Source organism: Somniosus microcephalus, chromosome 19 (genome assembly GCF_052327205.1).
Source record: "Somniosus microcephalus isolate GS21.2 chromosome 19, FLI_Smic_1.0, whole genome shotgun sequence".
Classification (NCBI taxonomy): domain Eukaryota; kingdom Metazoa; phylum Chordata; class Chondrichthyes; order Squaliformes; family Somniosidae; genus Somniosus; species Somniosus microcephalus.
The window spans coordinates 20,950,709-20,978,601 of record NC_141005.1 but is presented as its reverse complement, the minus strand read 5'-3'; the positions used below and the strand labels follow the sequence as shown (position 1 = coordinate 20,978,601).

Genomic DNA, 27,893 nt, shown 5'->3' with positions numbered 1-27,893 from the left:
AAAACAACCCCAGCCTATCTGATCTTTCCTTATACCTAAAATTCTCCAGTCCTGGCAATATCCTCGTAAATCTCCTCCGTACCCCCTCTAGTGTGATCACATCCTTCCTGTAATGTGGTGACCAGAACTGTACACAGATACTGCCTATGATGATAAAATCCTTATTCATGTTTCCCTTGTTTAATTCATCAGATTTCCAGGGGTTGGAGTCCAATTTAGAGATGCAGATACTCAAGGGTCGATTTTAACTCGGGTGCGGGCAATTGTCGGGTTCCCCGAATTTCATGTTTCCCACACGAATCTAAATGGGTGTGTGAGATTGATGCAATTTTAACTCAATTGGCCAATTGATTTCCAACGTGTGGGAAGCCTTTGCAAATGGGTTTTTCATGACTGCAAGTCCCCTCCGATGATGTCATCATTGCTGCTGCATTTAAGGTCCACAGCAAGCCTTGCTTCCTCTGCAGGTTTCCAAGCTTTCCCCTTATGATGGCGCAGGAGCCTGCAGGAACAATGGCCAGCGGGAGGGCAAGCGCTGTGCCTAAATTTGATGAGGCATCATTGCAGGCATTGTTGGATGGGGCTAGGGCCCACAGGAAGGTCCTGTCCCCTTCTTCAGGGAGGAAGAGGCCTCCCAGTCAGACCAAGGCTACAGGTGGCTGGGGAAGTCAACTCCTTGGGGCTCACGTGGCGCACCTGGATGCAGTGCAGGAAAAGATTCCATGACCTTCATCGGACTGGAAAAGTAAGTATGAAGTTTCCATCACCCTCAATCTGATCCCCATTGCCTTTCCTCACCAGCACTCAGCTTCAGCAATCTCTTCCTCCACATCCGACTTGACACTCACATCCATGCACCCTTAGCCATTCCCCCTCTCTCTATGCTCACATTCACCTAACTATTTGACCATGCAGTCCTCACACTCCCTCTCACTCTGATGCTTTGAACACAACTGACAACACACAGGGAGGGCCCTTATTCTTGCAACCTCACTCCATCTTTGTCTCCTTCTAAGCATCTATGCTATGCAATCTCTACACTCACTCCTTCATTCTCACTTAACCTCCACTTGTCTCCCTCATTGCAGGAGAAGAGAGCTCACAACAGGAGAGTGAGAGCCAGGACAGGAGGAGGGCCACCCTCATTAGCCCAGCTCACCCCCTGGGAGGAAGCCATCCTGGAGATTGTCGGGGCTGATACAGATGCGGAAGTTGGGGAAGGACAGATGGGTGCATCCTCGCAAGCTGGTGACAGAATAGTTTTCCATCTCTCATTGACATTGCATGAGTCACTGATAATGATTCTGAAGCTACATCATATGGACTTATGATCATCTGCAAAATGCAATGTGCATGTAACCTTGGTATCACATCTCTAACTTTTTCCTTGACTCCCCCACAGGACCATCGAGAGCCCCCGTGCCCACTGTGCAGGAGGAAGAGCCTGAGCAGCCAGACTCCTCAGGAATCTGCAACCTCTGAGGGCGCAGCGTCAGCAGAAATAAGCGCACCCAGCACCAGCGCAGACACTCACACCTCGGGGGGGACCTTCGGGACATAGAGTAGTGTTGTCACCTGATGTATCACAGCTCACAAGTGAGCATCAGCAGATTATGGAGACATGGACAGCAGTGGAGAGTCCTCGTTGGAGGGCGCAGGACTCTGCCAGCTCGGCTCAGCAGCATGTCGACCCTCTGCCTCTGGGTCCATCCATAAGATCAGAGATGATGGAACTCCATGCACAGATGCAGGAGTCTCTGGCATGTTTTGTCTCCAGGGTCGCTGCGAGTGTGGAGCGAATGGAGGAGTCCATAGCGAATATGAGCAGAGTCTCTGTGGAGTCAGTGGCACATGAACGCATCAACACAGAAAGGATGGCTACCTACGTGGAAATGATTGCTGCCTCCGTGGTAAGGCTGGCTACGGCCATGGAGGAGGTTAGTCGACAGGGTATGGAAAACATGGTGAGTGTTCAGAATAGAATGACATCTCTGGAGGAGCGATGGGCATCTATTGAACAGAGAAACCAGACCTTCATGGAAGTCCTTCTGAGTAGGACTGCCATTGCAGATACGGGTCCCCATGGCCCCCCTGATGTGCAGCAAGGTGCTCTCAAGCCACTTGCAGGCACGGAGGGGGAGCTGACCCATGAAAGGGAGGTTGGTGGCAGGCCTCAAGGAAGTGGGGGTTCCTCTCCAAGTGCTCACACTTCCATGCCACTGCAGAGCCCTCGGTCAGAGTCCCGGCGGAGTCCACACCCAAGTGAGATAGATGTCTCAACCCCTGCACAACCGCAGGAGCAGCAGACTGCTGACGAGCCCTCACAGGCTCGCCACCCCAGCGGACGCCCGCCAAAGGTGTCGAGACAGGAGCAGCAGGAAAGTGAGCAAGGGGCCTCCACATCTGCTGAAGCCACAGGGGAACCACTACGTAGGAGCACGTGTAAGAGGAAAATAAAGCACAAGTAGTCACAAGGATAGTCACTTGGGTGAAATGTTGTGTATATTGTAAAAATGCCATCAGTTGGTTCTTGTGCATACAAATTCTGATGGCAACTGTTGCAGTTCTGGCGTGTGTCATTTCGCGAATGGGGCTTTCACATTGAGGGCTTAGGATTACTTGCAGTTGTCAGGATGCTGATCAAATAGCTAGGAATCTGCAGGGTTTGGCCATTGTCGATGCTCAGGTAAGAAGTTGCGAGGCAAAAGAGTTTGATTTACTAGGCTAAGCAAATCTGGGCAGGGTGAGTGCGTTCCTTGCATCCCGGGCAGCAATGTTCTCACGTAATGCTGCCGCTGGTTGATGGGGCCTCTGCAGGAATCCTCCATCCTCCATCCCCTTCTGGCCTGTGCAGCCTCAGGTAGGTGAGCTGCAGCCTGTTGCTGTTGCTGCTCTTGTTCCTGGTTCTGCTGCTGCCGCGCCTGGTGCTCGAGCTCCTCTAATGCCAAGAAGGGAAGGAGAAAAATGGCTCCCATGCTTCTGGCATATGCCTCCGCTGAGGAAGTGCTGAGTGAGGGTGGCGAGAGGGGTTTCCCAGGAGTTCACACTGGAGATGTGTGTGAGGCTCCAACCTTCCACAGGTGTGGTTAAGCCTGGTAAAAGTTGCCCCAGGCCTGAAACAACAAAGTCCTGCCACCTGCAAATGATGACTGATCAAATCTCCTCTTTAATGGTTGACCTGCAGCTGATAGTCAGCAAGCCAATAGTCCAATAGTGCTCACGCCAGGTTAAAATGGCTCGGGGTCGGGAACCAGGCGGGGTCCCGCCCGCCAGTTTTAGCGATTTTAACCCCCCCGCATGCCTCAAAGCCCACCTCATGGCTCAGTTAAAATCGACCCCTGAGAGACTGTCCCACCCACCGTGGCTCACAAACTATCAAGAGCCTCAGCAAAGCAGCTCAACTCGAGTATGGGTCAGCCATATCAGTCACTTACAGTGTCACTGGTCCCAGTGTTCATTTGCTGTGTAAATATTTGAACACTGCAGCCCACCCTAAGTAAATTGTCAGGTATAAGACTGACGTGGAATTTCTCACCCATTGCTGCTTCATAGACTCATTTAATTTCCTGTCTCCAGCACCACACTAATCCTCTCACTGCTGAACACCCTATTAGTTCTCTACAATTATTTCCTATGTCACCCTCAAGGCTCCTTTGAAAATAATTACAGATTAATCTAACATCCTTTGGTTTATTTCAGTCTCAGTCAACCGTGTAATTCAACCAATTGGCACTAACTAGTGGCTCTAGTCAGATAGGCTGCTGTGGGTAATGAAAGTGCTGTGTTGGTGCACTTGGAGGTGCTCCTCTAAATGTTAGGTACATTCACAGAGTAGAGCAACCTGTGGCGTACCTGACCTGGCAGAGGTTGCTGGGACTGCGTGGAGGGAGCTTAACCCTGCATCTAGTCCGTACCATACCTGACCTGGGAGTGCTGGGTGCAGCAGCGTAGAGAAGCTTTACTTTGCATCTAACCTTTGTAGTATCTGACCTGGAAACGCTTGATGGGACAGAGGAGAGGGAGCTTTACTCTGCATCTACGTGACTGCGGCTGCATTATAAAATGTTAAAACAGCCACCTAAGCAAAGGTTAGAAATAACAGTTCTAACAAGGGGAGATGCTGTCACACTGTTACTGATTGGGTAAATTCTAGCAATGGGATTAACAGTTCTAAAAGTCTAGTATGTTAGCAATGGAGTTAGTTTGAGGCTGTAGCTATATCCATTGCATTAGAGAAGGATTGTAGTTACAGTGTGTCTTATTTCAGTGAGGTTGTATCTGCGGTGTGCCTCCCCTGCTCTTCTTCAACTAGTACCATGAGATCTTTTACATGCACCCAAACAGGCAGACCAGTCCTCGGTTCAATGCCTCATCTGAAAGACATTCAATTAATGCAGCACTCCCTTAGTGCTGTACTCGTGTTAGCCTAAATTATGCACTCAAGTCTTACACTGGGGTTTAAGCCCAAGACCCTCTGACTCAGAGGAGCGAGAGCTACCACCGAGCCAAGCTGGCAATGAGATCATACGTGCATTTGTAGATGTTCCTTACCTCAGTAATGTTACAGATCAGTTTGAGTGTCTAGCGACATGTATCCGACAATGTATCAGTTAACGAATTGGTTTCTTGCACCATGCTCGAGGCAGACGCTGGCGATGGAGTTCCGTTACTAAAGCTGAACTCTGCTGCACATAATGTTGGTTATTCCTTTTCATTCCATTTTGGATTACAAAGAACTCTGAAGCAAGTTGAACACAAATTTACACAAAGCGCTGTATGCTTAAATAGGATTTATTCTGCCTCACTATTTTTCAATCAAACCTTTCACTCCTAAAATGTTCCTTTTGGAGTTGATGTGGATTTTAAAAATTGGGCTGAGGTGGGTTTTGGGCCAATTTGGAGATACCGAACTAATGTCAGCTGAATTTGTGTGAATCCAGCATTTGTTTTGTACTGTACCATGAACAAGGTCTCACTGACCCCAGCGGTGATTTGGAGTTGGATAGTTCAAATGGTTTGTAATAAAATTTCTGGCTCTTTGCCTCTCTATAAACAAGACAGACACAGGTGCAGCTTTGAATAATAATAAGATCTTATGATAGACCAGCAAAGAATCAAAAGCAGGAGAAAAGATGGTACAGACAGCGCTCTATTGCCATGGTAACCACAAAGCTGCTGGGATACTGGTTTTCACACCTGAGTGATCACTCCAGGGAGATGCTGGTATGATGATGATGATACAAAGTCCAGGAGACCTCCTCTACCCCGTTTCCTAAAGTAACTGATGCTGGATTCAATCATTCAAGTAACTTCTGTCTGGCGTCTGTTTTCCATCAATTCTTGAAAATGAATCTTTCTGTGCTGTTTGTGGACAGGTTTGCAAACATGCAGTCAGGAGAAGATCCACCAAATAAATGTAAAACACAAGAACATTGTGGTGTGTCAGCTGTGGCTCAGTGGGTAGCACCCTCGCCTCTGAGTCAGAGGGTTGTGGGTTCAAGTCCCACTCCAGAGACTTGGGCACAAAAATCTAGGCTGACACTCCAGTGCAGTACTGAGGGAGCGCTGCACTGTTGAAGGTGCTGTCCGTCGGATGAGATGTTAAACACAGGCCCCTATCTCAAGTGGACAGAAAAGATCCCGCGGCACTATTTCGAAGAAGAGCAGGGGAGTTATCCCTGGTGTCCTGAACAATATTTATCCCTCAATCAACATCACTCAAAACAGATTATCTGCTCATTATCACATTGCTGTTTGTGGAAGCTTGCTGTGTGCAAATTGGCTGCCATGTTTCCTACATTACAACAGTGACTCCACTTCAAAAAAAAGTACTTCATTGGCTGCAAAGTGCTTTGGGACATCTGGTGGTTGTGAAAGGCGCTATATAAATGCAAGTCTTTCTTTCATTTTTTTAGGCATACAGAAATTAGTAGCGCCATTCGCTGTCAAAGCTCACATGTACCTAATGGCCACCTGGGCAAGGTACTGGCGGGCACCGGGTGCCTATGGAACGATGCCCCATCGAGGCAGTCACTGCCATCAGGCGAGGACGAGAGTGAAGGAAACTGGAGGATAAATTGAAGCAAAAACAAAATGAACTCAAGCACGCTTGTTCTGCCATTTACTTTCTCTCATTCCATTGTGACTAAGCATTTGGAGGTTTTTAACTTTCAAAACCAAAGCATGATCATATTGAGCTTAATGTAATTCAAATTAAATCTTACTATTGATGCTCTTTTCATCAGGACACAGGCATTGTCCTCACTCATTCATTCCTTCAGCGTGTTCACTCTCTTCCTTGAGCACTTTATTTTTAATCGTTCATGGGATGTGGGCGTCACTGTCAAGGCCAGCAGTTATTGCCCATCCCCAATTGCCCTTGAGAAGGTGGTGGTGAGCCGCCTTCTTGAACCGCTGCAGTCCGTGTGATGAAGGTACTCCCACAGTGCTGTTAGGGAGGGAGTTCCAGGATTTTGACCCAGCGATGATGCAGGAACAGCCGATATATTTCTAAGTCAGGATGATGTATGACTTTGGGTGGAATTTGGAGGTGGTGATGTTCCCATGCGCCTGCTGCCTTTGTCCTTCTAGGTGGTAGAGGTCGCGGGTTTGGGTGGTGCTGCAGCGCATCTTGTAGATGGTACACACTGCAGCCACGGTACGCCGGTGGTGGAGGGGGTGCCAATCAAGCGGGCCCATGGAGACTATTGTATCAGGCTAATTCCATCACGACCTGATATCCACATACACACTTTCAAGCAAGGGTCACTGGATAGTAATTCAGAGGGGGAAAACTGACTGATTTTCCCCTGCCTAGTCTCAGGGAGCTGAAGTCAACTGAAGTGTCAGGGCTGAGATCAGCTCATGCAACACAGGTCAGGGTATCAACCAGGAACTTTTTGGTGTTAATGGCCTAGTACTACACCAGACAGTAGCTTTATCCATTCGGTGTTTGATCACCACCAGAGATTGTTAATAACAACTTGCTCAAAAAAATTGCAAGGATTTTGGACTTTATTTTCTTGTTTTAAAAAGTTCATATATTACATAAGTTTGATTACTTTACTCCTTTTCATATCTTACTGTGTCCGTTTGCTTCTGTGTATTACATCACCTGTACAAGAATTGACCAGGTAGTTTTAGCCTGTACGCATTTTTTTAACTCCTTCATGGGATGTGGGCATCGCTGGCAAGGCCAACATTTATTGTCCATCCCTAATTGCCCTTGAGAAGGGCGATATATTTCCAAGTCAGGATGGTGTGTGACTTGGCGAGGAACTTGGAGGTGGTGGTGTTCCCATGTGCCTGCTGCCCTTGTCCTTCTAGGTGGTAGAGGTTGTGGGTTTGGGAGGTGCTGCCGAAGAAGCCTTGGCGAGTTGCTGCAGTGCATCTTGTAGATGGTACACACTGCAGCCAGGTTGTGCCGGTGGTGGAGCGAGTGAATGTTTAAGGTGGTAGAGGGGGTGCCAATCAAGCGGGTTGCTTTGTCCTGGATGCTGTTGAGCTCCTTGAGTGTTGTTGGAGCTGCACTCATCCAGGCAAGTGGAGAGTATTCCATCACACTCCTGACTTGTGCCTTTTAGATGGTGGAAAGGCTTTGGGGAGTCAGGAGGTGAGACACTCGCCGCAGAATACCTAGCCTCTGACCTGCTCTTGTAGCTATAGTATTTATGTGGCTGGTCCAGATATGTTTCTGGTCAATGGTGACCCCCAGAATGTTGATGGTGGGGATTCGGCGATGGTAATGCCATTTAATGTCAAGGGGAGTTAGCTAGGCTCTCTCTTGTTGGAGATAGTCATTGCCTGGCACTTGTGTGGCGCGAATGTTACTTGCCACTTAGCAGCCCAAGCCTGGATGTTGTCCAGGTCTTGTTGCATGCAGGCATGGACTGCTTCATTATCTGAGGAGTTACGAATGGAACTGAACACTGTGCAATCATCAGCAAACATACCCACTTCTGATCTTATGATGGAGGGAAGGTCATTGATGAAGCAGCTGAAGATGGTTGGGCCTAGGACACTGCCCTGAGGAACTCCTGGGGCTGGGATGATTGGCCTCCAACCACCACAACCATCTTCCTTTGTGCTAGGAATGACTCCAGGAGAGTTTTCCCCCTGATTCCCATTGACTTCAGTTTTACTAGGGCTCCTTGATGCCACACTTGGTCAAATGCTGCTGTGATGTCAAGGGCAGTCACTCTCACCTCACATCTAGAATTCAGCACTTTTGTCCATGTTTGGACCAAGGCTGTAATGAGGTCTGGAGCTGTGTGGTCTTGGCGGAACCCAAACTCATCACTGGTGAGCAGGTTATTGGTGAGTAAGTGCTGCTTGATAGCACTGTCGACGACACCTTCCATCACTTTGCTGATGATTGAGGGTAGACTAATGGGGTGGTAATTGGCCGGATTAGAATTGTCCTGATTTTCCTGGACAGGACATGCCTGGGCAGTTTTCCACATTGTCGGATAGATGCCAGTGTTGTAGCTGTACTAGAACAGCTTGGCTAGAGGCGCAGCTTGTTCTAGAGCACAAGTCTTCAGCACGACAGCCGGGATGTTGTCGGGGCCCACAGCCTTTGCTGTATCCAGTGCGCTCAGCTGTTTCTTGATATCACGTGGAGTGAATCAAATTGGCTGAAGACTGGCTTCTGTGATTGGTAGGAAGAATAAGGAGCAATGTTCCCTGTAAGCTGCGTGGCCGCGCAGTGCTCCAGGGGTCCTGTTCTCCAGAAACAAGAAGGCCGAGGAGTGACCTGAAAGAGGTCTTCACGATTATGAAAGGGTTTGATCGGGTAGACGTAGAGAATATGTTTCCACTTGTGGGCGAGACCAGAACTAGGGGCATGAATATAAGATAGTCACTAATAAATCCAATAGAGAATTCAGGAGAAACTTCTTTACTCAGTGATTGGTTAGAATGTAGAACTTGCTACCACAGGGAGTAGTTGAGGTGAACAGCATAAGATGCATTCAAGAGGAAGCTAGATAAGCACATGAGGGAGAAGGGAATAAATGGATATGTTGAAGGGATTCGGTGAAGACGGATGGGAAGAAGCTCGTGAGGAGCATGAACACTGCCATGGACTTGTTGGGTCAAATGGCCTGTTTCTGCGCTGTAAATACTTTGTAACCATTAAACGTGTGAGTGCATTGTCCTCGTTCTCCTTGGATGCACATCAGATCTCACAAATTGGTGGTTTCACCAGTTAGTGGTGCAGAGGTTTAGCGGAGCTGCTTGCCTCCCTTCAACCCAATCACGGTAAGCATAGACTCACACACAGAATCACAGAAACCCCACAGTGCAGATAGAGGCCATTTCGGCCCATCGAGCCTGCACCGACGCATATCCCACCCGATCCCCGTAACCCCTACACCAACACATATCCCACCCTATCCCCATAACCCCACGTATTTAATCCCCCTAACACTAAGGGTCAATTTATCATAGCCAATCAACCTAACCCACACATCTTTGGACTGTGGGAGGAAACCGGAGCACCCGGAGGAAACCCACGCAAACACGGGGAGAATGTGCAAACTCCACACAGACAGTCGCCCGAGGCCGGATTCGAACCCGGGTCCCTGGCGCTGTGAGGCAACAGTGCTAACCACTATGCCACCGTGCTGCCCTGCTACCTGCTATTCCTACATATATGAGCACGTGCTCCATACCCGCCCTCCAGGTAACACCTTCAAGCAAGCATTGTTCTTGCCAGCTATTCAATGGACATCCACCTTCAGTGTGGTGCAGGCCTGTTTGTGACGTGACAGCCACTTCGATGTTGTAGATTTCCATGTTCAGTGCCAGGTGCCAGATTTACTCATTCCCAGCTTAATCAAGATTCTTGTCTGAGTGCATTGGCAGATAGATAGGCAGGCTCCCTCTCCAGGGTGCTGTGTGACGGGTCAATGTAGATGGGAGTCTTCCTTCCCTGGAACCATTTCTCCAAATCTACCTCGCAGCTAGGCCCGAGCTCTCGTGCAGGCCAAAGCGTTATGGACAATGAGTAACCTTTGGACACATGTCCAAGCCTAACCTGTACTGGGACTTTGCTGTCGTTCACTAAAGATGAGAAGGACAAAAGGTTCCTTCAGCTCTTCTCAGCATGGTCCCAAAAGACAATTTATTGGCCAAAGTTGACTTCCATTAGAACCCCCAGGTACCTAAATTAATTAACAATTCGAATAGAACCTTCTTGTATCTTCCAATGAATACCTTTGAGATCTCCTCATAAGCTTTGAAAAGGCAGAGTGCTGCTGCATTTGGGGGCAACCACCATCGAATTCCATTGGTTAGCCCATTGTATACAATTGAGTAGAGTGCAGTCGGTCCCTAGCTGTCTGCCAGCAACACATCATCTGCTAAAAGGAGTGCCACAATACTGTCAGAAACTCTGAGACTATCCCTTACTATAACATAAAATAACAACAGAAAATGCTGGAAAAACTCAGCAGGCCAGGCAACATCCGTGGAGAGAAATTAGAGTTGACGTTTCGGGTCTAACCCTTTTTCAAAGACCCGAAATGTCAACTCTAATTTCTCTCCATGGACGTGGTCTGGCCTGCTGAGTTTTTCCAGCATTTTCTGTTATTTCAGATTTCCAGCATCTGCAGTATTTTGCTATCCCTTACGACGCCATCGCTTACGACGCCATCCAGCAGCACACCATTTGATGAAGGCATCGAATAGGATGATCGACAGTGGACAATTTTATCCCGCTCTTTTGAGTGCAGTAAATTAATCACCCTTACATGAATCATGGAGCTAGAGTTACACGTCCTGCACAAGTCAAAGATTTGTCCATGTACATCCTTAGCCTTTATTTTCAATAAACATCCCACATTAAATGACTTTGAATCAAATATCTGATGTTTTCAGCCTTGTTTAAAACCAATTCGGAAGGAAGGTTGTGTTTTCGGTCCTTTGATTACAGGGTAACTCATTGTTATTTTTGGAAGCTCAGGCGTTTAAATATGTCATTGATTACACGCGTTCTCAGAAAAGATGAAAGTGGAGTTCTTCAAAGCTGATTACTCTGGGGGACAGTCTTTCCTTTGGGCTGTGGAGGAGTGACTGAGTCAGTGAATTAGCTATCCTCTCATCCTGAAACCTTTCTTTGAATCCAGCACAGATTGATGGGAGGAGAGAGTATCTGTGGGTTAGAAATCGGCGTAAAAGGGGAACGAAGCTGATCAATTAGGCAGTGCGCCCGGTTTGCACAGCTGCTCGGGTCCCGCTGCTAAATTCATGGGGCCATGTTTTTAGATGTCCCAGGCCGACACCCACGACCGGCTTTAGGTCCCTTAGATATGTAAATTCGGGGCCTAACACCGGTTGAACGCCCTCATCCAGAAATTAGTTGGCATTGAGTGGGGCATGCATTGGGTCTGACCCGCTCAGCATTCCTCAGTGGTCGCCAGCTGCAGGTAAGTTAAATAATTTTAAATTTTAAATCCGAGCTTGTGGAGCCAGCTGTTGTGATCAGAAAGAAAAGAAAGACTTACGGTCCTTTCACGACCACCGGACGTCTCAAAGCGTTTTACAGCCAATGAAGTACTTTTTGAAGTGTAGTCACTGTTGCAATGTACGAAACACGGCAGCCAATTTGCGCACAGCAAGCTCCCACAAACAGCAGAGATAATGACCAGATAATCTGTTTTAGTGATGTTGGTTGAGGGATAAATACTGGCCAGGACACCGGGGAGAACTCCCCATCTCTTCTTCGAAATAGTGCCGTGGGTTTTTTAACGTCCACTTGATAGAGCAGGCAGGACCTCGGTTTAACGTCTCATCCGAAAGATGGCACCTCCGACAGTGCTGCACTCCCTCAGCACTGCACTGGAGTGTCAGCCTAGATTTTTGTGCTCAAGTCTCCAGAGTGGGACTTGAACCCACGACCTTCTGACTCGGAGGCGAGGGCGCTACCAACTGAGCCATGGCTGACACTGCCTCTATCTCCCATGCCCCCCGCCCCGTCTAGCCCCCTCCAATCCCCCAGTATGGAATCTTCGCTCGGGCCAAGCAGGTTAATGAGGCCCGAGGACCAATTTCCATCCATCATTGAGCTTCTCTATTCAGGCATGCACTGGGCCCAGACTCCTTTCTAAGGCCTGTAAGGATTCTATGTGAAATCTTAACCCAGCACTTTCAGGAGAGGAAAATGATAAAGACTTTATATTGTGCCTAATCACAACTCTCAAAAATACCTCAAAATGTTTCACAGAAGTATAATGTAGGCAATTGAGATCCCACAAATAGCAATAAGATGAATGACCATGTCATCTGTTTTGGATGTAGTTGATTGAGGGAGGGAGGCTTGTCCGGCCACTGCGAAAGCTCTCTGCTCTTTTATTGAATAATGTCATGGGATCTCGAATGGTCAGCTAAACCACTAGAACAGAGAGATGGGCTTTCAATTTAACAACTGATTTCCAACAATGCAGCACCATCTAAGTACTGCATTGGAGTGTCAGCTTAAATGATGTGCTCAGGTCCTAGAATGGGGCTTGAACTAACCACCTTCTGATTCAGAGGTGAGAGTGCTACCAACTAAGAAATGAAGATTGTAGTTAGCCGAGCAGATCTTTGCCATTACTGACCAGCTTTCTTCTCTCAACGCCAAGGCGCATGTACAGAGAAAGTTTTTCAATAGCAGCTTCACGCTTAAGGGAGGAAAATCTGTCATTTTGCTCATCCAACCTCACCTGAGTCACGCATCCTGCTGGCAGCTTGCACGGTGCCATGGATATAAAGACAGGATTTATTGGGAGGTCTGCGGTGAGGCCAGAGTCCAACCCATTCTACACTTTGCCCTCGTGGCTTGACCAAGATGCTTGGCAGCTAGATCCCAGCACTCTCACCTCTGTGTCAGAAGGTTGTGGGTTCAACTCCCCCTCCAGGGACTTGAGCACTAAATCTATGCTGACACTACAGAGCAGTACTGAGGGAGGTGCCATCTTTTGGATGAGATGTTAAACCGAGTCCCATCTGTGGATGTAAAAAGTCCAAGGACACTGTTTTGGAGAAGAGCAAAGGTGTCCTAGCCAATATTTATCCCTCAGTCAACACCAGAAACAGATTAACTGGTCATTATCACACTGCTGTTTGTGGAACCTTGTGTGTAAGTAAGAACATAAGAAATAGGAGCAGGAATAGGCCACTTGGCCCCTCGAGCCTGCTCCGCCATTCAATAAGATCATGGCTGATCTTGGGCTCAAAGCCACTTCCCTGCCCACTCCCCATAACCCTTCACTCCCTTATCTTGCAAAAATCTGTCTATCTCCACTTTAAATGTATTTAATGACCCAGCCTCCACGGCTCTCTGGGGCAGAGAATTCCATAGATTTACAACCCTCTGAGAGAAGGAATTCCTCCTCATCTGAGTTCTAAAAGGGCGACCCCTTTATTCTGAAACTATGCCCCCGAGTTCTAGATTTCCCCATGAGGGGAAACATCCTCTCTGCATCTGCCTTGTCGAGCCCCCTCAGTATCTTATATGTTTCAATAACAGTGGCTACACTTCAAAAAAAGTACCTCATTGGTTGTGAAGCGCTTTGGGTTGTCCTGAGGTAGTGAAAGGTGCAATAGAAATACAAAAAATCCAACAGAATTCAGGAGAATCTTCCTTACTCCGAGAGTGGGGAGAATGTGGAACTCGCTACCACATTAAGTGGTTGAGGCGAATAGCAGAACAGCATAGATGCATTTAAGGGGAAGCTAGATCATTACGTGAGCAATAAAGGAAGGGGAGGATGTGGTGATAGGATGAGATGAAGTAAGGTGGGAGGAGGCTCGTGTGGAGCATGAACATGACATGGACCAGTTGGGTCTAAAGGCCTGTTTCTGTGCTGCAAATTCTATCTAAGTCTTTCTTTTCTTTTTTCTTTAACTCTAGCCTGCCTGTTTGGCATACTGAAGGAAAGGTCTTCAGAAACACTCCATGATTGACAAAGGTAATCAAATAAAGCTTTTGAAAATTCAGCTATCCTCATGTCTCCACTAGACCATCTGCTGCTCTGCTCAGGCGACAGTCCCAGTGTCCAGCTCTTGATGGGAAGTAGATTTGTGTGGATGTCGGGTGAGGGTAAGATTTGGAGGATGATTCAATCTACGGTTGAGTATCCTGCTGGCACTCTGGCTAGGCGCACAGATGAAGAATGGTCACGTGATTGTTGTGTCAGCCGTGGCTCAGTGGGTAGCACTCTCGCTCTGCGTCAGAAGGTCGTGGGTTCAAGTCCCACTCCAGAGACGTGAGCACAAAAATCTAGGCTGACACGCCAGTGCAGTGCTGAGGGAGCGCTGCACTGTCGGAGGTTTTGTCTTTCAGATCTGATCTTAAACCGAGGCCCCGTCTGCTCTCTCAGGTGGATGTAAAAGATCCCCCGGCACTATTTTGAAGAAGAGCAGGGGAGTTCTCCCCAGTGTCCTGGGGCCAATATTTATCCCTCCATCAAGATCACTAAAACAGATTATCTGGTCATTATCACATTGCTGTTTGCGGGAGCTTGCTGTGCGCAAATTGGCTACCGTGTTTCCCACATTACAACAGTGACTGCACTTCAAAAAGTACTTCATTGACTGTAAAGCGCTTTGAGACGTCCTGAGGTCATGATAGGGGCTTTCTTTCTTGAATGACTGAATGAGTTACTGCTGCTACACGTGGAACCGTTCTCCAGCACAAGTCGATGTTTTCAGCAGAGGAGGGAGGAAAATTGGAAATAGTTGCAAAATATGGGGACGAGTGTGATAATCACTCTGTGCTATTATTATAGTTGGTTTATTAAAATACATCACATTGGTTTTGATTTGCAATAGATTGGTAGAGAGAGAATAATCCACCCAATTGTGGTACTTATGGAAATTCATATGAATGCTCCATTAAATGGATCCTGTGTCCGGGGCCCCCTTAAATCTCTGGCAAGGCTGCTTACCCCGTATCCTCTGGGTTCTAACCTCTTTTTTGGATCATGTGACAACCTCATTTTGTGACGATGACTGCTTTAACCTACAAGATTTTAACTACCAACTGATCTGACAGTGGCACTAAGGATTGGCTAAGGGATAGAAAGTAGAGAGTAGTGGTGAAGGGTTGTTTTTCAGACTGGAGGGAAGTATACAGTGGTGTTCCCCAGGGGTCAGTATTAGGACCACTGCTATTTTTGATATATATGAATGATCTGGACTTGGGCATACAGGGCATTGTTACAAAGTTTGCAGATGATACAAAACTCGGAAATGTAGTATATAGTGAGGAGGATAGTAACAGACTTCAGGAGGACATAGACTGGTAAAATGGGCAGATACATAGCAGATGAAATTTAACACAGAGAAATGTGAAGTGATACATTTTGGTAGGAAGAATGAGGAGAGGCAATATGAACTAAATAGTAGAATTTTAAAGGGGGTGCAGGAACTGAGAGACCTGGGGGTGTATGTACACAACTCTTTGAAGGTGGCAGGACAAGTTGCGAGAGTGCAGAAGCAAATAAGTTATGTTAAACCTTTGTAAAACACTGCTTAGGCCTCAGCTGGAGTATTGTGTTCACTTCTGGGCACCACACTTTAGGAAGGATGTCAAGACCTTAGAGAGGGTGCAGAGGAGATTTACTAGAATAGTACCAGGGATGAGGGACTTCAGTTACGTGGAGAGACTGGAGAAGCTGGGATTGTTCTCCTTAGAGCAGAGAAGGTTAAGAGGAGATTTGATCGAGGTGTTCAAAATCATGAAGGGTTTTGATAGAGTAAATAAGGAGAAACTGCTTCCAGTGGCAGAAGGGTCGGTAACCAGAGGACACAGACTTAAGGTGATTGGCAGAATAACCAGAGGCGACATGAGGAAACATTTTTTTACGCAGCGAGTTGTTGTGATCTGGAACGCACTGCCTGAAAGGGCGGTGGAAGCAGATTCAATAGTAACATTCAAAAGAGAATTGAATAAATACTTGAAGGGAAAAAATTTACAGGACTATGGGGAAAGAGCAGGGGAGTGAGATTAACTGGATAGGCCTACCAAAGAGCAGGCACAGGCACGATGGGCCAAATGGCCTCCTTCTGTGCTACATCATTCTATGGGGGAAAAATTCAGTTGTTTGCGCCTCCCGTTAGCACCTTAAGAGGGCGCTAATGGGGCACAAAGTAACTAGCGCCCGGGCGCGGCGATGTTTGCGCAGCTCACAAAATTAACTAGACATTTTGCGGCGATGCTAAACACTACCGCCACGATCTCCTGCGCCGGCAGATTGTGACATCAGTCGAGTGCGCAACACCCCGGTAGCGCCCCGGACTGGATATTGAGTGGCACCTCCTGCCTTACCGCCTGCCGCTAGCAACGACAGGTTGAGGGGAGCGTTTTGCAGTCAGAAAGGGACTGGGGGAGCGCTATTTAAAGGCGACCGCTTCCTGTTTTTTTTTGTTCGTGACATTTTTGCACCACGCATTCTGAGAGAGAGAGAGAGAGAGACTTCTGGAGAGATTCAACGCTGTGTGAAGGAGTTTTGGGTACTGAGCAGCGCTTTGCAGGTTCATTTTGATTTGCCCTTCCTTGCTTCGCCAGCGCTCTGAGGTAGCGCCTCGCTCCTCTGACTTTGCGCCTTAAGACAGGTGTGAAGCACCTGATTTAGCGCTCCAATCACCGCCAGGGGCGATAAAAGCCAAGTTTGCCGTCGGAGGTGATAATTAGCGCCAGGCGCTAAACTTTGCACACAGCTGATAATGGCGCCCCAAATGGGGCGATACCGAATTTTTCCCCCTATGAGTCTAACTGGCAGTACCATTGTTTTTGTGCATGAAGCTCAGATCATTTATTATGAAGAAAAATTAAAGATAGTAGAGAGTTAATAATAGGGATGTAATTGAAGACATCCAGAAACTCAGACTAATGAAGGCGATTTAACCGAGGAACCGGTTGGAATGTTTGCCCTTTGTAATCTCCAGCAGTGGGGAGTTATTTTTAGCACAACAGATCCTGCGAACTTCGACATTTACCTTGTGCAGGTTAATTCGCTGAGCAAGTGACGCGATTTTGCAAAAACTAATCACGAGTCAATGAAAAAAGCTGGTTTTCGAGCTGAATCTGAGCACCAATAAATCACTTACCGCATCTCAACATAACCTCTCAATTGCTTATTTTGTAACGGGTTGCTAAGGATGGGCAATAAATGCGGTCTAGCTAGCATCACCCACACCCAGACAATAATTTAAAAAATACTGCTGTACCAACGATGTATACTTATCCCTAAATCACCCCTGCTCTATTTGAGGCTTTTATCCTTGTTGGTTCGTGTCACGCTTCGGGATTGAATGACCATTTTCCCCACAGAAAGACATCTTTTTTTAAGTCAAGTAAGATGACCCACTGATGTGAGGAAACATGTTGTGGTTCTTTATTTTGTGTCAATGTGCGAAGGTACATCGCACTGATTGAATTAAGTGAATCTGATCATAATTCTTGCTCTGTAGTTTCACCGTACTGTGAAATTAAGCCGCTTAATCATTTGTATCAAGCCTTCAGAGCGACTGAGGAAGTGTACAGGAAAAAGATGTGACCATTTGGTCCGTGTCACAAGGTGGGATCATTGTTACACCGACATTGAATTAAATATAGGGCACGGTGAGTCAAGTCCTGTAAAAGTAAAATGCAACTGAACTCGGAAAGGTATTGGCAAACAGAGCCGAATTTGCGGCCGTTTTTTGGGTTGTTACATTTATAGGTTTTTCCCCACGGCAATCCTCAGCAGATCCATTTTAACGGAGTAATGGAGAACTTCTGCAAGAAAGTTTTTCCTAATGCATCTCCCCCATAGCATTGAAAAGGTGCCATTTGTTTTCATTGTGACCAACTTCCCCTGTCCCTTTGCTAAACCTAAAAGTATAGGTTACTTGCTAGGATAGCCTGAATGTTAGGTTAGCCTGGATACTTGGAATCTGACAACAATAATAACTGCTAAAAAAAAACAAGAAATACTTTCACTGACGGAACGCTTTATCAGGTTGCTGCAATATGAAATGTCTTCACTCAGTGAATTATTTTTTGAAATGCATTGACTGTTATGTTACCAAACACGGCGGCCATTCTGCACCAGTGTCCCAGAAATAGCAATGGTCAGTTAATCTACTTTTTTATGACATTTGTTGAGGCAGAAATCTTTTTTAAGATCCTAGGAAGACTCTACCCTCAACATTTACATAGATACAGTGTCCTGGGACCTTTAATATCCAGTTCAACATGCCGCGGGACTGCAAGTTACCATCTCATCCAAAGGACAGCATCTTCGACAATACAGCACCCCCGAGTACTGCACTAGAGCCAAGCCCTCTTGTAGATTTTGAACCCACAACCAAGAGTGCTGCCAACTGAGCCAAGCTGACATGCTGTGAGTGCAAACTTTGTTTTAGTCCAATTTTGTCACCCTTTTCACTTCCTGTTTTGGAAGCGATGACACCATACAGGAGTATGGTTCCACGGGCAGGAGCAGCCCCTTGGCACCTCACTAAAGTAGCTGTTCTTCCCATATGAGCTGAGACAGTGAATGCCATCAAGCTGTTCAATCATGAGGACGTCATAGAGTCATAACGGCACAGAAGGAGGCCATTCGGCCCATCGAGTCCGTGCCGGCTCTCTGTAGAGCAATCCAGTCAGTCCCATTCCCCCGCTCTATCCCCGTAGCCCTGCAAGTTTATTTCCCTCAAGTGCCTATCCAGTCTCCCCTTGAAAACATTCAGTGTCTCCGCTTCCACCACATCCGCCGGCAGTGAGTTCCAGGTCCTCACCACTCGCTGCGTAAAAAAGTTTTTCCTCACGTCCCCCCTGTATCTCTTGCCCAAAACCTTAAATCTGTGTCCCCTATAGTCCTTGTACCATCAACTAGTGGAAACAGCCTTTCCCTGTCTAGCCTATCCAAACCCGTCTTAATCTTGTACACCTCTATCAAATCACCCCCCAACCTCCTTTGCTCTAATGAAAACAAATCCAGTTTCTCCAACCTGTCCTTGTAACTAAGATCCCCACATCCCTGGAACCATTCTGGTAAATCTCCTCTGCACCCTCTCAAGGGCCTTCACATCCTTCCCAAAGTGTGGTGACCAGAACTGGACACAATACTCCAGTTGTGGCCTAACCAGCGCTTTATAAAGGTTCAGCATAACTTCTCTACTTTTGTACTCAATACCTCTATTTATGAAGCCCAAGATTCCATATGCATTGCTAACCACTCTCTCAATATGTCCTGCCAGGGACCTATGCACATTAACTCTCAGGTCCCTCTGTCCCTGCACACTCTTTAAAATTGTGCCATTAAGTATTTATTGCCTCTCATAACCAAGTCTGACGCAGTCAACACCTTCAGACATGTTAATTTTCCAGCAGATATCATTGGACAGCTGAGAGGCTGTTTCCCCTGGCTGGAGAGTTTAGAACTAGGGGTCATAGTCTCAGGATAAGGAGTTGGCCATTTAGGACTGAGATAAGGAGAAATTTCTTCACTCAGAGGGTTGTGAATCTTTGGAATTCTCTACCCCAGAGAGCTGTGGAGGCTCAGTCGTTGAGTATATTCAAGACTGAGATCGAGAGATTTTTGAGCGCTAAGGGAATCAAGGTATATGGGGATAGTGCAGGAAAGTGGAGTTGAGGTAAACATTCAGCCAGGATCTTATTGAATGGCGGAGCAGGCTCAAGGGGCCGTATGGCCTACTCCTGCTCCTATTTCTTATGTTCTCATAGCGATAGGAAGTCAGAGCACTGGCTGATATTAATCCTCCTCCATAGCTCAGTGCCACTGAGGTCAATTATAATAGTCATACCCCCACACAGCTGAGATAAAGGGTATGGGAATGGGACTAAGTGGATAGCTGTTCCAGAGTACCAATGGCCCAAATGGCTGCCTTCTCTGCGGTAAAGGTCTATGGTTCTGTGCGGGATTGAGCGTGGTACCTTGCTGATCTATACAGCTCAGTATCATACCAAACAGTGCATTCCTGAAGTGATTAGATGACAGGTTAAACAAAGAAAAGTATCTGGGAGCTAGTGGCTGTAGAAACCATTCATCTATAGACTAAATAAAACTGAACTCATGCTGAAAGAGCAAGGTCTGTGTTAACATCTGATTGAAATCGGGTGTCAGTGAGTGATTTAGCAATAGATAGAATAACAAATCCATAATCCTATACGTGTTAAGTTATAACCTATTATTTTATGCATGAATAGCCAAGTACAATCTCTGATTAGTTTAAATCATAAGACAAATTGTTATTGGACAATGTGCTTTCTAATAATTCCTTTGTATTACAGAATCGCTTTGAGTAAGTACGACTGTCTAATTATAGAAACCCTGGATTACCACAGGTCGCAATGCAGAATGTGTAACATGTGCTGCAGCACGTGTGCTTGCTCATGAACGTAGAAGTGGTGTGGCAGCATGGTTTTCAGATCAGGTTGTCCCTGACTCTTCCGTATAAACAAACAAGATGCTAGGAAATAGGGCTCAGAAAGTTTTCTTGATGGTCTGGTGGATAAAGGCATTGCCTGGTGTAATACAAAGCTATAAGGACCAGAAGGTCCAACATTTCATCCCCACTCTATGCTGAGTTAGCTGATTTCAACTGGGGAAGCAGCTGGGGCGCAACAATTAGTGTCAGCGTCCCGGGTAAGAAGAAGAAAACATCAGCCAGTGTTTCTGCTTCTGATCGCTATTCAGTGACCTCTGGTGGAAAGTGCCCATGGATGGATGTCCAGTAAGGTATAAGAGTCCTCTATGGATGAACAAGGCTGTCCACGTTCACAGTCTAGATTCACACATGAAGGGTAGTTACTTGCACAAGGTACCAGTGCCCAAAGACTATAGCCCTGAAATTCCTGGGTGCCCCTTCTGCAAACTCAAGTGCGGTGGAACAGAACCCCCATCTGTCCTTGCCCGAAGGTGGAGAGACCCTGTCCCAAATCCCGGAATCATTTATATAACTGGAGTGGGTGCATCATGCCTGAAAGGGTGCTTTAGTGGTGCCCACGTTTAACATCTCATCCTAAAGATGTCATCTCCAACAGTGCAGTACTAAAGTGTCACCGTAGGTTATGTGCTTGGATTTCTGAACTCATAACCTTCTAACTCATAGGCAAGACTGCTGCTCTGAACCAGGGCTGACACCTAATACCGGATGCTATGCATGAGAACCTCAACTTGTAAATGCAGTGTCTACCAAGTAGTTCATTTCCATCCTTGTCCTGGTTATTGATAATAGGTGTAAAGAGTAGCATGGAGCATAACAATTTCAGAGCAGCTACTGAGGTTAACTTACATTGTGCAATGTAAAAGAAAAAGTGACTGAAGGCTTATCTTATTGTAGAACCGGTGGAAAAATGCACAATGTGGTGTGATACTGGGTCATGGAGACCAGGTAGGTTCCAGGTTCAATCCCTAGTCCATGCCCAGTTAGCTGATCTCAGCTGTGGTGGAGGAGTTACTACAAATGCAGTTAGTATTTCCTTATGTGGCTCGGTGTCAAATTTTGTTTGATAGCGCTCCTGTGAAGTGCCTTGGGATGTTTTACTACGTTAAAGGTCAGATGTGGGTAGCACTCTCACCTCTGAGTCAGAAGGTCGTGGGTTCAAAGTCCCACTCCAGAGACTTGAGCACAAAAATCTAGGCTGACACTCCAGTGTGGTTCTGAGGGAGTGCTGCACTGTTGGAGGTGCCGTCTTTCAGATGAGATGTTAACCTGAGGCCCTGTCTACTCTCTCAGGTGGACGTAAAAGATCCCACGGCACTATTTCGAAGAAGAGCAGGGGGGAGTTCTCCCCGGTGCCCTGGCCAATATTTATCCCTCAATCAACATCACTAAAACAGATTAGCTTGCTGTGCGCAAATTGGCTGCCATGTGTCCTACATTACAACAGTGACTACACTTCAAAAAAGAGCCATTGTTTGTTTCTTTACCTGTCCTATTCCTTGAATATCTCTTAATGTCTCTTCTTTCATCCTCTCCCCCATTTCTCAGCCCCCAAACTGCCTTTTAATCCGTTTCATTTCCTGCCTTTTATTCTCAGTTCTGACGAAGGGTTTCGACCCAAAACGTTGACTCTGTTTCTCTCTCCACGGATGTTGCCTGCCCTGCTGAGTTTTCCCAGCGTTTTCTGTTGTTATTTCAAAAAAAGTACTTAATTGGCTGTAAAGCGCTGTGGGACGTCTGGTGGTCGTGAAAGTACAAGTCTTTCTTTTTGACATAAATTCAAGCTTTTGTTGTTGTTAGTATCCTCGCATCAGGCAGGGAGGGGGGAATCAGTCAGGATGTGAATATGGGGAGAGGAGGATTGGCCTTGGGGAATAGTGAGGTACGGGACCATGTTTGTTGCCTATGCAACCGTATGGGGAAAAACATTACAAATAAAAATGAAATTGGGACTAGTTGGAGATTCACAATGAAATGCTACCTTCTTCCTCAGAACAAATCCATCCTAGTTGGGGGAGGGCAGACAGATTCAATGGAATGAGCGAATCGGGGAGGATCTTGCAAAGATTCGGCTTCAGTGCAACCAAACGACGTGACGCTCAGCAATTTCGGTCCGAGACCAGTAAGCCGGGCAATGTAGCTTTAAGAGGTGGACTCGGACATCGGGGCTGCAGATTGGGAAAGAGAAAGCGAGCGATCTGAAAAAAAGGAGCTGGAGAGAGAGCAAGAGCCGGGGAAATAAGGTGCAGTAAACCGGAGCCGAAAGGAAACCCTCTGCGATGTTTTATAATTAAATTCAATTCCGATGGCTTTGTGCTCTCTGTAGTCAGAAAGAAATCCTAGACCCAAAGTTTGAATCAAATCCGGTCGGTGCTGCTGGGAAAGTACAGAAATCGACAAACTGCCAGAAAGTAAGTTTCAACTACAAGAAGCTTCTCTTTATCTTTCTTTTTCTGTCTCTGCTATTCTTTCTTCTCTCCTCCTTTTAATCAGTGAGTTTGAGTTCTTGCCTCCTTGGCGCTCTCTCTCTCCTCTCTTTTCTCCCTGTCCTCCTTCTTCCCTTCTTTCTCCTGATCTGTCTGTGGGTCTTTCTTTCCTTCTCTTTCTTTGACTCTGTTTCTGTCTTTCCCCCCCCTCTCTCACTCTGCGTTAATGCTTCTTTCTCTGGGTCTTTCATAAAGGCGCTATGTAAATGCAAGTTGTTGAGTCTTCTCTTGCTATCATCAGTGTATATATAAGGCTAGAGCTCGAATAGAAGCCAAGGACATTAAGACGCTGTTTAGCTCGAGAGGTCACTGGCTGCAGGATAGGCTGCGAAACAGGACTTCATGATCCGCACTTACCACCCTGTAGGTTCGGGGAAGCAGAAAATACTGACAAAGCAAACACCAACTTAACATGTACACACTGCCTTTAATGGGGCAAAATATTTGGCCCCGGCGGTAGTGACTAATGAGGGAAACTTGTTAGTAAAAATTTTTGTACCTCGAGATGGTCAATTAAAAAAAAAATCTCTCAAACAGCCGTGCTTATAATGAGTCTCCATTCATTATGTTCAGCCCAAGGGCAGGACCTAATTCAATTCAGGACATAGAACCAAGGCAGGTAAATGGAGTTGATGTACAGATCAGCCATGATCTAATTAATTGGTAGAACAGGCTCGAGGGGCTGAATGGCCTACTCCTGCTCCTAAGACCCCAAGTCTCACACATGAGATTCTTGAGCCACTTATTAGGGAAGAATAGCCATTTCCCATTGCCTTCCTCATGGTTTTTATCTTCAAAGTACCTTCACCAGGTGGGCTGCAACCAAGGCTAAAGAGCCCCACTCATCCTTTACGATGGGGGGGAGCGGGGAGGAGGTCACCCGCACCCATCGGATTCCAATTCATTGTCCAGAGCTGGCACTCTGGTCTCCAATCTCTGGGGCTGTCTGGAGTGGGGATCGAACTCTGCACCTTCTGACTCGGAGGTGGGAATGTTATTAAACCTAAGGCTCATATTTGTAATGGATCAATACTTAAAAAAAATAATTGTAGAATTTAACTTAATGGATATTAGGCCTGAAGTAGTCTAAAACAGTGATGGTCACTTCGAAGAGAGCAGCTTTGGTCAAGAGTGAGTTATGGTTTGTGCAGCTAGAATACAGTGGAACGCCATCCCTACAGACGGCAAAGAAGTCCCTCCCATTAAGGGTTTTTTCCCCCCAAATTTTTCTTTTTCCTTTCCTGATGGCACAAACTTAAGATGTCATACATCTTAACCCAGTGTTCATTCTCCATGTGTGAGCCTAGATCGTGGTGTTGCTGGGCTATTCAACCACGGAGGGGCACCGTAGGTGAGCTCAGCCCTCTCCTCACCCAATGTCCACACTCATGCACTTCCCAGTAGAAGTCACCAGATAGTGACCAGGAGCAGACACCATGGGTGGTTTATCTTCTCCCTATTCTGCAGAAGCTGAGGTCAATTCTAGCTTCCTTTCAACCCTTGAGATTAGCAAAGAGTTGGGATTGAACCTCTGACTTTCTTGGTCTTATGAGGCACAGTTCCAAATTGAGTGGTTCATTAACCAGCTGACCTATTGTGGAGACTTTGCCTGGAGCCAGGTTTTTAATAGCAGTTGACTTTAATACAAGGTTCAGCTGTAGTAGATGCACAAATAGAATGATTCTCAGTGAGGCACCTGGAATTTAAGTATAGACAGTTATTCCCTCATTGTGATGAAACTTTTGGGAGTTGATTTGGAAGGACTAAAAAAAAGCAACATTCACAATAGAAGCTGATCAAATACCATTAGTAACAGCCTACCTAACCAATTGGTTTCTTGCAAGTTCAGGTGTTAAGCTAACTGTTTCCAGTAGGCAGTTACTGATAGTAGTTAAGTGGCCACTATAGTGTTGAGTGGCATCAATGTATGGCCTTGAAGATGGAAGTGATGCGCCTTCCAAATGCTTGGCCAGCGTATTGGAATTCTACAGCACGAGTAAACTTGTGTGTATTTAAATAGTAAATGGTATAGAGCATTAACCTTGGCTCAGTGGGTAGCATCCTGGCCTCTGAGTCAGAAGGTTGCAGGTTCAAGTCCCACTCCAGGGACTTGAGCACAAAAATCTAGGCTGACACTCCAATGCAGTGCTGAGGGAGTACTGCATGGTTGGAGATGCCATCTTTCGGATGAGATGTTAAACCGAGGCCCTGTCTGTTCTCTCAGGTGGATATAAAAGATCCCATGGCACTATTTTGAAGAAGAGCGGGGGAGTTATCCCTGGTGTCCTGGCCAATATTTATCCCTCAATCAACATCACTAAAACTAATTATCTGGTCATTATCACATTGCTGTGTGTGGGAGCTTGCTGTGTGCAAATTGGCTGCCGCATTTCCTACATTACAGGGGAAGTGCAAAGAGACCTGGCTGTCCTTGTGCACCAGTCGCTGAAGGTAAGCATGCAGGTGCAGCAGGCGGTTAAGAAGGCAAATGGTATGTTGGCCTTCGTAGCAAGAGTGTTCGAGTACAGGAACAAGGATGTCTTGCTGCAGTTGTACAGGGCCTTGGTGAGACTGCACCTTGAGTATTGTGTGCAGTTTTGGTCGCCTTATCTGAGGAAGGATATTCTTGCCATGGAAGGAGTTCTGCGAAGATTCACCAGGCTGATACCTGGGATGGCAGGAATGACGTACGAGGAGAGATTGTGTCGATTGTGCTTATACTCACTGGAGTTTAGAAGATTGAGAGGGGATCTCATTGAAACCTATAAAATTCTGTCAGGCCTGGACAGACTAGATGCAGGAAGGATGTTTCCGATGGCCGGGGAGTCCAGAACCAGGGGTCACAGTCTAAGGATAAGGGGTAAGCCATTTAGGACTGAGATGAGGAGGATTTTCTTCACCCAGAGAGTGGTGAACCTGTGGAATTCTCTGCCACAGAGGGCGGTGGAGGCCAGTTCGTTAAATATATTCAAGAAGGAGCTGGATATATTTCTTAAGGCTAAAGGGATCAAGGGATATGGGGAGAAGGCAGGGACAGGATACTGAATTTGGATGATCAGTCATGATCTCATTGAATGGCGGAGCAGGCTCGAGGGGCTGAATGGCCTACTCCTGCTCCTATCTTCTATGTTTCGATATTACAACAATGACTCCACTTCCAAAAAAAAAAGTACTTCATTTGGGAAGTCTGGTGGTTGTGAAAGTCGCTATATAAATGCAAGTCTGTCTTTCTTTCTTTACTACAAGTAGTGCGGATCTTCACACCATAGGATGCTCCTGGATGTGTCCGACTCCTCTCCCTGGCTGCAGTTAGATTTATTCCTTGACCGGGTACCAGAAACTATAGGTTTACTGGAACTGACTGACTTCCCCATACACACACACACACACACACACATTTAATTCCTTCCCCTCCCAAACACTTCAAAGGATTGAGTCTTTCAGTGGGACAAACACTGTCATTTTACCTGTGGTAAACCCAGCTCAGACGGGCGGAATGAAAGTCTCCTTCCGCTCACTGCCTGCTGGTTCTAATAGTTTGATGTGAAATTAATTTGAGGCAGTTCCTGGTGGGTGGAGATTACAGCACAAAAATCATCTGTAATGATTCAGAAGTGAATGGCGGTTTGACTCGGAGGCTATAAGGAAATGAAAATGGTACAATTGTGCACTTCTGAGGCTATAGCCGATTAATATTGTCTCCCCATTTCCCTCTTTTTAAAGAAGGTGGGTGTATGGGTGGGAAGATACCCTTAATGTAGTAGAGGATTCCTTTCCTGTTTGTAAAAGAAGGGCTTACATTTCTATCGCGCCTTTCAGGACCTCCGGACGGCCCAAAGCGCTTTACAGCCAATGGAGTACTTTTTGATGTGCAGTCACTGTTGTAATGTAAGAAACGTGGCAGCCAATTTGCGCACAGCAAGCTCCCACAAACAACAACGTGATAATGACCAGATAATCTGATTTTAATGATGTTGGTTGAGGGATAAATATTGACCAGGACACCGGGGAGAATTCCCCTGCTCTTCTTTTACGTCCACCTGAGAGAGCAGACGGTGCCTCGGTTTTACGTCTCACCTGAAAGACGGCACCTCCGACAGTGTAGTGCTCCCTCAGCACTGCACCGGAGTTTGTAGGGAATGTTTAAAATGTAGTATTATTTTTCCTCCTCCATCTATTTGGAATGATTTATAATGTAGAGTGAATTGTAGACCTCAGACAGACTCGTGGATGCTATCTTCACGTTGCGGTCCCCACCATTAAGTAGTTACTCCCCTGCAATAGACTCATTTGCATTTGTCCATCAGCAGCGAACTATGAAGTGAGGGTTACAGCTGAGGCCTGGTGTTTCCAGTGTCTACACTGTGCTGACTTGAAGATGTGCTGATTCAGTCAATGGGAATGCAGAGAAGCTGGAACTGTCACATATCACTTACTTTGCAGCGGTGTCATACACAACTGAAGCAAGTGATTTGGTACAGTGTGAGATCCCACGTATTTCGACACTTACTGCAGGTAGCATGTTTTTCTGTTTCCATGCCGCAGTTTGGCATCAAAAGTCCCGGGGGAAGTGAATATGCTGTCTTACATAGGATTACATTACAGATCGGAGTGATAACAAGTCACTTGTATTAATAATGACACATTTCAACTTAAATTGTCACAGTGTCAATTTTGTTTGATTATGCTTCTGTGAAACGCCTTGGGATGTTAAAAGCGCTATATAAATGTGCGTCGTTGTTTGCTGCTAGCTTGTAGGTGAAATCTGCTAGCGAACTCTGAACATCGACAGACAGGGTTAGGCAGACACAGAAAATGTATTTGCCAAAGATTCCCTATTAGGATTTATACAGTCACTATTCCTAACATCTACAGCACCCTCAGTCTTTAAATAGAGCAACCCCAATATAAAATAACAACAGAAAATGCTGGAAACACTCAGCTGGTCAGGCAGCGTCGTGGAGA

At 46.4% G+C, this 27,893-nt stretch overlaps 1 protein-coding gene across 1 annotated transcript in view; it reads left to right on the top strand.

Moving 5' to 3' along the window:
* Positions 1 to 22,178: 22,178 nt before the first annotated feature.
* The window catches only part of trpv4 (transient receptor potential cation channel, subfamily V, member 4), a 109,700-nt gene continuing 103,985 nt past the window's right edge, over positions 22,179 to 27,893 (top strand). The window contains exon 1 of the mRNA XM_085961326.1: positions 22,179 to 22,853. The gene's annotated coding sequence lies outside the window, so the exon portion shown is untranslated. The remainder of the gene's footprint in view (positions 22,854 to 27,893) is intronic.